General features: G+C 41.4%; 1 protein-coding gene across 1 annotated transcript in view; it reads right to left on the reverse strand.

The window, feature by feature from the left end:
* Nucleotides 1-10,399, reverse strand: part of pld1a (phospholipase D1a) — a 34,379-nt gene extending 23,980 nt beyond the window's left edge. The window contains exon 1 of the mRNA XM_007564506.2: nt 10,179-10,399. The gene's annotated coding sequence lies outside the window, so the exon portion shown is untranslated. The remainder of the gene's footprint in view (nt 1-10,178) is intronic.
* Between the last annotated feature and the right edge of the window lie 192 nt (nt 10,400-10,591).

A 10,591-nucleotide genomic window follows, 5' to 3' on the forward strand; every position in this document is an offset into this window, starting at 1 on the left:
ATATGTATATATAAAGCTGATCTGCATTGACAAAATAATAAATAAATAAAAAATAAAAATCAACATTTGAACTAAAGTAATTCCAGAGCATGATGCTGCCACCACCATATTTCACCGTGCGTTTTAATGATGTGCTACTCAGTAAAAATTCACTGCTCATTTCAGCAGGTGACAAACAGATTTTCTCATGACTAAGGCCTCCATTTTAGGTGGTCAGTGAAAACTTTTAGGAGGTCTTAATAATGTCTGGATGTTTTCTTTGGAAGAAACCCATCTCCTTTGTCCAGACATAGAAAGAATACAGAATAATGTTGCCTTGTTGAACACAAATAGTATTAGTGGTGCTTTTTCAGTCCTATAGTGTTTCTGGGCAGCCTCTTTGATAAGCTTCTATCTTTTAGTTAGTTATGGAGAAGAGCCCGGTTTTGGTAACGTCATTGTCGTTCTGTATTTTTAAGAACTTTCCCCCCCCTGACTGATACCTTTGTGTTCTAAGATCACTCTGATCTTATGTTACCTTTGTGCAAACTGTGGCCTGGTTTAGTGGATATAAAAGAGCGAATGACAAAAGGAAAGAAAAGGAGGGTTGAACTTTATTTACCAGCTTTGAGTTTTTTATGCTTTCTTGCCTGAGTTTTTGTACATTAACAAGCAATGGTTACATCTGGGATCATTGAAATACGGGTGTATTCATTTAGTCATAATCACCAAAACATAAAGTAATTCTACCTAAAACACAAAAGATATTTCAAGTTTATCAGCCCTAATAGAAGAAGTTTGCTGATTTCTGTTACAATTTACTCTCTTTAAATGGTTGTTTCATTCACAAACAATCTTTTCACAGCTATCCCAAACTTTATCCTCCAGTCCTATGAGCATTAAATGCCAGGGTGTGTAAAATCCTAGCACACGGTAATCCACGTTTTTGCCTCCAGGAAAAAAAAAAGAAAAGAAAAAAAGCTGACTCAAAGGGAACACCCATTCATGTGCAATACCGCCTGAGCTCAATGATTAGTTACCCAAGTCTACCCGTGCTCCTGCGGCCCATTGTTAAACCTCACAAAGAGCGTTTTGAAAGCGTAGAAATGGAACAGGTCTCAGGAGGGGAGTAACAAGAGAAAAAGGAAAGAAAGTGGAGACCTGATTCAGCAGAAAGATGAAAACATTTTTTAAAGGCTACCAAGGTGTGATTACATTTCCACAGTTGAGTCATTTCATTGATGTCTAGGAGAGTCGGTTCTTCAATTTTGAAAGTGTTCTGTTTCTAACCAGTACAGTACACAGTTTACAAAAAAAATGGAAAGTCACATTTACTTTCTAAACAGTCTGGCTGGTTAGCATTAGTTGCTAGCTTTACCTTATCCTTGTAGTTCTTTACTCTGACTATGTTTTCTGTCCTTGTTTCATGCCCAGTGCTGGTGTTTCATACAGTGAATACCGCAGTTGCTCTTAGTTACACATTACCTCTGTGTGTGTGTATATAACCCCGATATCACCTCTATTCTTTTTTTCCTTTTTTTTCCCTCCACTTCACCATTGTCTGGTTTCTCTCCACAGGTAACAAATTAGTTTATTTTTTTCTTGTCATGTCCAGGCTTGTGTTTTCGTTTTGTATTTTCCCTGGATGCTGAACTTCAGAATGCTTTCATTTCATTCAACTAAAGGAAAAAAAACAAAACAAAGCGAGATACCACATTTATGTCGAAGTAGTTGCGACTGGACTGCTTTCTTTAAAATAAAAGCATGAGAGGAACACTACTGTAGGTAAAAAGTAAGGATAGTTTTTTTCTATGTGCGTTAAAAACAGCTTAATTGTCTGGAAAAGCTGTTTAATTGCAAGTCAATACGTGCCTCTTCAGTGAAAGCGAGGGATTTCCTTCTTCCAACACAATTTTTTCAGACTGTTTGTGTGTATCTCTGGCATTCATCACACTCGACCAGTAGCTAAAGGCTCAAAGATATCCACCAGCCAGCAAGATCCAGCATGTTCGTACAGTCAAACCAGTCACTAGGTTGCATTCAAGGCACATCGGTGCGATTCCAGTTTTTTCGCGATAGTCAAGTTTTTAAAAGTGGGATGCTGTCTTAATAACAGTTCCAATAAAATATGGTCTCTTTTTGAACTGATCCATTTGACTAGAAATATATCTGAGTATCAACACCTTTTGTGGCAAAGTGTTTAAGGAAGGCTAGATTGTAGAATTAGTGTTCACAATTTCAGCAATATTAGAGACTAAATATCACATTTTAATGGCAGAAAATCTATACATTTCTTAGAAAAAAAATTATCTAGAATGGAGACAGTAAGTAAGCGTCTATGCAGAAAAGGTAAGAGAGCTCTGTGACAGTAACCAGGTCAGGTGCTCAATCATCAATAATGGCTTCTTAGTCTGAAACACTTTTTTTTTCTAGGATATTTTGATAATTGGAGTCTTACATTTGGGGGAAGAAACACCTGATAGAAGAGAAAACAGCTTAGTTCTGACCACAGCTAGGACAGACCGGGACTAAACAAGACCAGTGAAGGGTTGTTTGTGAACATAAAGTTTTTCAGCTAGGAAAATGCGCCTACCACTATTTCCATTTTCTATGCACTCTCTCAGCCCAAAACAACTCAAGTAGTCATTGTGTGAGAGGGAGACCACGCACTGGATGAGTGTGTAACCCCCCCAAATATAAATACAACCAAAATGTCAGTCTTTTAATGCACAGCTTTGGTCACAGATTATCATTACACCACAAATGGAATGGGCTAATTAACCACAGAGCGCTTTTAAATCCTTGTGTATGGTGCTAGTTTGATAGGTCTCATCTAAAAGAACATTTCTCCGGGCTTCTTGTTACTCAGTGTAAAAATGCCTTTTTAAAACCTCACTGTATGAACTCTAACTTGATCTGCAGACTTTGCCACTACTAGTTCTGTCTTATGCGGCCAATGTGTTATGCTGTTAGGCCTTCTGCAATTTTCTTTTGTTTGGCTGCCTTATGCTGCACAGCGGTAATCAAAAACATGTTGTTGACTCTGCAGCTCGACATTTCGAATGGCCACACAGAAGAATGAATTCAACTCTAACGCTATGTCATTGCGGTAAAGTCTGTTTCACTGAGAAAACTTTGCGTATGCAATCACACATTCCAGAGGACTTGAGCAGCAGTTTTTATTATCTCCACCAAGACTTCAAGCATTAACCCACTCAGTTGATGCGTGGGTTAATGCATGCATTAACTGAGTGGGTTAGGGTTAGCCTAACCCTGTGACTCTGACGTTTTGTGAACTCAGAGTCACAAAACCTCTGAGTTTTGTGACTTAAAACTCAGAGGTTTTAAGTCACAAATTAAAGACCCGGAATGCTAAATGTTGTTTCAGTGTACGTAGCCTTTAAAACAAAACACACACATTGGATGTATTCACATAAACAATGACTGAAACCATATGTGGCTTCAACACGCAACCTGAGAGGAGAATTATCTCCCTCTTCCACTCTGATGGAACTCCTACTTCCTGCTTCCTGTCCTGTTGTCATGGCGATAATTCAAGCAGCTACAGAGCAGACCGCTTATATATATATAAATATCAACTCAAGCAGTTCAGAAGGTCCGCCTCTCTTTTTGTGCGTTTGCCTTTTCATAACGTCAATTAATGAGAGAGCGACGACGGAGGATAAAAAGAGCGCAAAAGAGGAAGACGTGCAACAGAAAAGGAAATTGGCCCCTTGTTAATCTGCTTGTCATGACTAACAGAGAAATCCAGCCTTTGATCATAAGCGGTGTGGTCACTTTTGCAATATGCCTGAAGAAATTAGCTCAGGAATCGGATATTTAATTTGCTATCCAGCTACACAGAAAAGCAAAAATTGTAATTTTATTAACATAAGCACTCGTGTTCATTGCACACGTAGCTACAGCTATAGTATACTGGTAATTCGGTCCTGCAGTAAGACGTGAATTCAACATGGTGCAGGATATATTTCTCGGAGATATTTCTCCAAATTGACATTGTCATGCAGGTTTGCAGATTCATGATGCAAATTTTTCTTTCCACCACATCCTAAAGGTGCTTTGTAGACCAGTGGAGTACAGTCAACTCATCGTCATGCTCAAGAAACTAGCTTGGAATGATTTGAGCTTTGTGACATGGTGAATGACCCCACTGAAGATGGGTACACTGTGCTCATAAATGGGGCACCAATATTACTCTGTGACCTGCCATGTTTAAAGACTGTACATCTGGGCACATAACAACTACATCGTAGTACCATCACCACCAGAATGAAACATTGACCCAAGATCAGGTGTGTTCATGCACGTCAAACGTGGACTCATTTAACGGGGAAACGTTTTCCTTATCTGTTAAATCCTATTTTGGTTAATTAGCTAACCGTGACCTCAGGTTCCTGCGTAGTTGATGGGAGTTCCACCCGGTGCGGTCTGCTGCTGCTGTAGCTTATCTAGATGTTGTGTGTTCAGAGACAGTGTTCCACATATCTTGGTTTTAACAAGTGGTTAGTTGAGCCGCTGCTGCATCTCTGGCATCTCAAATCAGTCTGCTCATTCTGAAAAGCGTTTCAAATCATCCATTTGAATCCCGATAGATTAGTCTTTTTTTTATATATATATACATATATATTCAGACCAGCCCGTCTAGTGTAAAAGAGTCTTGTTCAAACCCTTTCTTCCCCATTCTGAAACTCTGGTTGAGCGTCAGCATATTTCATCACTGTTGATTTGTTTGTGTTCACCAAGCGGTTGTGCAAATNATATATATTCAGACCAGCCCGTCTAGTGTAATAGAGTCTTGTTCAAACCCTTTCTTCCTCATTCTGAAACTCTGGTTGAGCGTCAGCATATTTCATCACTGTTGATTTGTTTGTGTTCACCAAGCGGTTGTGCAAATCTAAGGTGGCTGCTTAGTGGTGGGTTTTGCTGTGTCTTCTACACCAAAAGGAGTCAATAACATTACAGTGGGACTTGTCAAATACAAACCCACAGCAGTGTCCTGTTTGAGAGCGTTTGTGCTGCTTGGGCACCTTCAGCTGAGCAGCTTTCCCTCCACAACAAGCTATTATCCCACCACTTCCAGTTGGAGTCCGAGACGCTGCGACATAATTCGTCAAAGACAAAAGAACAGCAGTGTCTGACTTGTTAGTCTTTTCTCGGTCAGGTTGGTAAGATGGTTTCCTCTTTAAGAGTTGGTCGTGCAGCTTATCCTGGATAACAAACCATCTATTATTATCCAGACATTGATGAAGGTTATTTTAATCTCCATTAGATAGCGCATGGACACATGAAGCAAAACACATTTTTCAGAAAGCATAAAAAGGCACATGTTGTTTGGGTTTTTTTTTTTTTATCTTTTCAATGTTATTTATTTTAAAGTATTGATTAGACTTAACACATAACAGCACTGAAAGTTAAATATTTATTTCTGACTTGCATGAGATTCACCTGCAATCAATATTATCTGGCATTAATGTTTTACAACCATTCATGTCAATGCCAGGCGGTAATACGTGGATACTGTTCAGTTTTTGTGTATTTATGATACCTAATTTGCTTCCATTGGTTTATTGTAACATTACACACACTTCCCCTTTGTGGTTTTACGACATGAGGACATGAGAAGGGTCATTTGTGAGCATGTTTTTTTTTTTTTTTATCAGAACTTCCAATAGCTCTGTTTCGGTTGCAGAACAGGGTCTATAAGAGACTGAAGGAAAGGAAGAGAAGGTCACTCTGGTCATGTGAAGATGAACTTAGTTTAAAAAAAAAAAAAAGCAAACAAAAAAAAACCATCAGAATTTCTTCTTAGTTACTTTCCTGTAGAATATTAAGTTTTGTCAGGGAGTTGTGTGTTTGGCAGCCAAAACGTTTGGCCCGCTGCTAAATTTTCCTCATCAGTGTGGGAAGACTTTGGCCCAGATGTAAAATGTTCATGCTCGTGTTTTCTGCGGCTCTTTTCTTTTCCAATGGTAAAAAATATAACTTAACACATTTTTTAAGAATATTTTAAAGAGACTGAAATTTTTCAGGTCTTTACTGATAACTGGGAAAATAATTGTTTTTCAGACATACAGAAACATTTTTTTTTCTTATCTAAGAGGTACTGAGAGGCTTCCTTCCTTTCTCCACTCTATGGCCTAAGCCATATGGCGAGGCTTCTGGGAATTTTGGATTCGACCGAGAGTCCGACGTTGGCAATAATTTGGATGCTTTAGACTAACTTAGGTTATGTTTGGTCTACATTTTCTACAGTAAAGCAAGTTTCATGTTGGATACCAGTGATCACCATTCATTACTTGAAACACCAGACGCCATTCGCCATTTCTTTTCCGTGCCTACACCAATCTGGAATGATCACGAGTCTCTCTGCATTGACGCCTTTTTCCTCTGGCATTCAAACCGGCACGTTTGTGGTCGATTCAAATCACGTTAACAAATTTTCTCTCCGGATCAGGAATGACCCGACTTCATGTAAGATGTGGGCCAATTGCTGAACGCTTCACTTTCAAGACACCTACAGCTTTCTGTTCAAGCACTGCAAAGTCGGAGCTCCCCTTCAATTTACTGCACGCTGGAAGTCAGCTGTATGAAAATGTGATGGAAAAGCAGAATATTTCAACTTCCACCACAACACGTTTACGAATCAAAATCCCTTCGGAAAGCGTAGTATTGACTGAGGGCAGTCGCGCGGTTTCACACAGGGCTCATAAAACACTCTTCCTAAGTCCTCAAGAAAGCGGTGGGTGATAACTTCCCATTAACTGCACATACTTAAAACGACAGAAAACTTGAAGGCAAAACAGATAAGTAACGCATTTTTTGTCTGTGCTCGCTAAACACATGACAGCAACTGGAAAGGGAGGGCCGGAGTACAACTAAATTACAGGGGCAGCTGAAACGAGACATTGGGTGCCATGGGAGGATGAGCAACAAAACACTACAATGCTTCACTAGATTCTTAGGCGTGATACTGTTCTCCACAGACTGGCATGTTTTTTGTATTATTTTTATAGCTGTGACATCACTGTAGTCTGAGAAAATGCACTTGACAGATCACTTTTTTTTGTTATTTTAAGCTATCCTGTCATTATTACTCATCCCACTTCTTCATGCATAAAACAACTTTTTTTTTCTAACTTCCTCGTAGGTGTCTGTGCATTATTGGAGTTTTACTCATTGTTTTAAACACCTTTGCCTCTTCACACGAGACCCAACTTGCTATACACGTTTAACCGTGCAAAAATACGGACAAGAACACCGGAGGTGGATGACGAGACATCAGCACCAACATCAGCAGGAGAGGTGCTGTCACAGGATTGAGCTCCGGGAGCCGAGAGAAATAGGTGGCTTGTGAAACGTGTATTCTATTCTCGGACGTGTGGTTGTGGACTTGACATTTAGAAAGTGGCGAAGCACCGTATACCGAGTGAGCTACACCAATTGTAAGGCTCTGTACGGCCGCGCATTGTGTTTCACGCGAGTGACGGGCACGGGCATTCTTTCGCGCACGTGCACGCACATAAATACGATACAATAAAGATAAATGTGGCCTGGCATTTATAGATGGTGTGGTGCCAAGCTGCTCGTGGCGCAGATGGCACCAAGAGAGAGAAGATGGATGGAGGAAGGGAGAGAGAGAGAGAGAAGAAATAAGAGAGTTCTGTGACACCTCTTTTTCTCTGCCCACACTAAAGCTGCCTATTATCTAATCCTTCGCACCATGGATTGGGGGATAGGGATGGTCAGAGAAAGCAAGACATACAGTAGTTGCCAGAAAAATGGAGAGAGAGAGACAGAGAAAGAGAGAGAGAGAGAAAGCACCCATCACCATCGGCGGAGCGGCATTCTACTGGTGGCAACACAAGGCATCATTGTACTGTTACAGAGCGAGGGAGCTGCTGCCTCTGGCCCATTTCTGCCAAACCTGACTCGGCCATAGCAGGACGGCCAAGTTTGAGGCTGGAAAATTTCAGAGTGTAGCTCGGGGTCCAGACCGCCTTGAACTGACTCATGATTACAGTGGGAAAGAAAATCCAAAGGACAGCTGTGCTTTGAACTAAGAGGACTGGTGTGCTTACATTTTAAAGTAAAAAAAAAAACAACAACAACATACATTTCCTGAATCGATTTGGAAGTATAATATGCTTATATTTCTGTAGTAAGGTTTCTCTTGTACAAACTTCCTCACTGCGGCAGACTTAAAGTAGCGAATAATTATGAAGCGTTAAAAAACAACAACAACAACAAAAAAAAACAGATGCAAGGCCATTTAAAATCCCCAAATCTGAAAAGTGTGGGATATATTTATGCTCCAGCTGAATTGCCACCTCCGAATTTTTAAGGATACACGTTTCTGCCAGTTTTTATTAAATAACTCCAGCTCATTCAGATTGTACCAACATTCCCAACTGGACTTGGATACGGACTTCACCTGGGCCATCGAACGCATGGACACGATTTCGTCTCAACCATTCTATTGTAGGTGCTCTATGTTTTTATTGTTCTGCTGCTGGAGGTCGCCAAGGGGATTTCCTCCAGGATCACTCTGTATTTTGCCCCCATCAACATAACATCACGTCACCACCACAGTATGATGTTGCCACCACCATGTTTCAAGCATGAGGATGTTTCTACATGCTACAGTTGAGCCAAATGTTTAAAAAACATTGGACTGAATACGACCCCGATTCAAAACTACGCTCTTGAAACCGTCGGCTTGTGCCCCTTGGTCTTCCTGGTGCTCTCTAAGAAATCTTTGAGGCAGTCCCAGAACTGCTGGAGTTTTCTCAGAATGAAGCAAACGATAGTGGACCACTGGACTGTGCTTTTGGTTTATCCTGGATTTTATTCACAAAAATAAGAGAAGTGGCAACTGAACTGAAATAAAACATCTGGAGATCATTGTGCAAAGAAGTATTGTTCATAGAATGAAGATGATTAGTGACAACACTGACTGTCACACAACACCAGCGTCTTTATTCAGAGGTTTCTTCCAAGCCGCTGTAACACTGACCACTGCAGGAGAGCTGTCCTTCTCACAGCCATCAGCATCTACAGCAAACTCTTTGAAGAGACCAGCATTTCATTTGCTTTATTATCAATGCAGCGCTTTTTAAACAGACAAAACGGAGTTTTACTCTTTCAGAAACAGTTGACAGTGACGCATCTTTCATTCCCAACTTCAAAACGATTCGTTTTGTGTTGGGTGCTTCGCTTAGAAACCCACTGAAATACAAACATTCACACAAACGTTTGTGCAAATAAAGCTTAAGGAACGCTATGAATGAACTCCTGCAAGGCACATAAATATCTGCGAGCGTCAGAAAGTGTGTTGTTGTACTGCACACCGCCAACACATCGCATCTGGAATAAATTTGCAGCACTTTAAACCCAGCCTGCCTCTCAAATATTTGACTTCAATCTTTTCCAACCACCTCAAAGACGCTGAACGCAAAGAATGTCTGGTGTTTATATTACAAAAGCAGTACAGGGACACTTTTGTTCAAAAACTGTTCTGGTTTGCAGCATGGGAATGAGTTACAGTTTCCACACACACACACACACACACACACACACACCTAGAACCTCAGGAAGGAGCCGCTGCTGTGAAGTCTATTGTTTTGATGTGCTGGTCCAGCAACAGAAAAGTGCAGGGGTCACGTCTTTCCCTGCCAGAGGTCAGCATCATAGCGTATGTGGCAATGACAACAAGAAGAAGAGGCACGAGTGGAGGAGGGTTGTCTGTGCAGCCGTGCATGGCAGGGAAAGATATCTCCTGTCCTTCCGCAACATTCCAGCTCTGGAAAACAAACTTTTCCCAACTCCGAATGAAGAAGGAAACCCGCGTCTAGATCCGTCTGGTCTGTTTTCAGCAGGTTACGCACCGCCTGCTGCTCTGCTGTCCGGTGAAAGAGGTCACAAACTCTTCTCCACACACACACAACATCGACATGTCTCCTATGCAACAGGACGACGACAACTGGATCCAGCTTATGAAATCAACAAGTACATTCAAGGTTTGTAAAACCTTCTTGTCTACTAATCCTGCTAAAAAAAAACAACGGAAATCTAAGGAGCATCACAGATACAATCTACATGTTTAAAGCCCCCTGGGTGCAAACAGGACACACCAGACACAGAGAGACAGACAATAGGGGTGAGGGAGGCATTTTACCAACCTGCTTCTTCTGTGGACGTGCTGTCCACATGTTGGCCTGTCTGACCGAGCCAGCTAGATCCTCTGAATGGACGGCTAAAAACAAAGACTCACGCTCACACACGCACTCACACACACACGCCCCGTCTGAGACGACCAAGAGCCGCGCAGCAGCAGCAGCAGCAGCCAAATTCTGTGTTCCCTCTTTGCTGCAACTCAGTAAGTGTGACTGAGAAGGAGAAAAAAAAAAAAAAAACTAACAGTGAACTCTCTGCAACTCCTCAGGAAGGGAGGGCTCTCTGAAACTCTGAACCAATCACAGGGAGCGATTCTTCCTGTGGCCTTCTCTGATTGGGCAGAAGATTTCACTGGCGGTGGGAGGCAGGAGGAGGAGCTGTGGGGTAGCAAACACTGACACCGGTCCTGCCTATTTTC

This window comes from Poecilia formosa, unplaced genomic scaffold (genome assembly GCF_000485575.1).
Source record: "Poecilia formosa unplaced genomic scaffold, Poecilia_formosa-5.1.2 Scaffold160, whole genome shotgun sequence".
Lineage (NCBI taxonomy): Eukaryota > Metazoa > Chordata > Actinopteri > Cyprinodontiformes > Poeciliidae > Poecilia > Poecilia formosa.